Raw genomic sequence first — 917 nt, forward strand, 5'->3', positions numbered from 1 at the left:
ATAGACTCAAAGTCATATTTTGGTTGCCTTGGATTTGGTTTAATTTTCCTCAGCTTCAGCTTGAATTTGCATATGAGTAGTTGGTGGTCTGTTCCACAGTCAGCTCCTGGCCTAGTTTTCACAGCTGATATCGAGCTTCTCCAGCGATTCTTTCCATAGATTTAATCGATCTGATTCCTATGCATACCATCAGGTGAAATCCAGGTATATAACCTGCGTTTATGTCTCTTAAAAAATGTATTTGCTATGAATAAGTCATTGATTGTGCAAAATTCGATCATTCTCTCTCCAGCTCCATTTCTGTCACCAAGTCCACGTTTTCCAAGTACTCAATCTTCTTCTTTGTTCCCGACTTTTGCATTCCAGTCACCCATATTCAAGCATCTGATTTAATTTTTTACAATTGTCAATTTACCTCGATTCATAATTCATAATTAAACATTCTGATTATTTTGGATGTTTGCAACTGTTTACTCTCATTTTGAGTCATGCCACTAGCAAATGAAGCTTCACTCTATCCACACTATTAAGGAAGACTCACGCTGAGGAGGCAGTAACTCCCTAGCAATTTTTTTTAGTGTCTTCCAACATGAGCTCATTCTCCAACCTAAGGGCACTATCAGACAAGATGCCACTGCAATCGATAAAGTCCACTGGACATTTTTAAAGAAGTAGATTCTACTCTGTCTCAAGTCTGGAAGTTCTGCTGAAATCTGTCCAACATCCTGCTAGTACTTGAAATACAAATGGCATATCTTTGAACATATTAGCAACATTTAAACTACCAAAGTACAACTTATGGGTATCACACAAGAAAAACATACCAATTGCTCCACTAAGTTCAGACAAACTGACACATGCTTTTTCATACCTCAATTGATCCAACAGCTCTTCTGTTTTAGTTGTATGTTTTTGTA

This window comes from Elephantulus edwardii, unplaced genomic scaffold (genome assembly GCF_000299155.1).
Source record: "Elephantulus edwardii isolate Elephantulus edwardi_28Jun2011 unplaced genomic scaffold, EleEdw1.0 scaffold00026, whole genome shotgun sequence".
In the NCBI taxonomy this organism is placed as follows: Eukaryota; Metazoa; Chordata; class Mammalia; order Macroscelidea; family Macroscelididae; genus Elephantulus; species Elephantulus edwardii.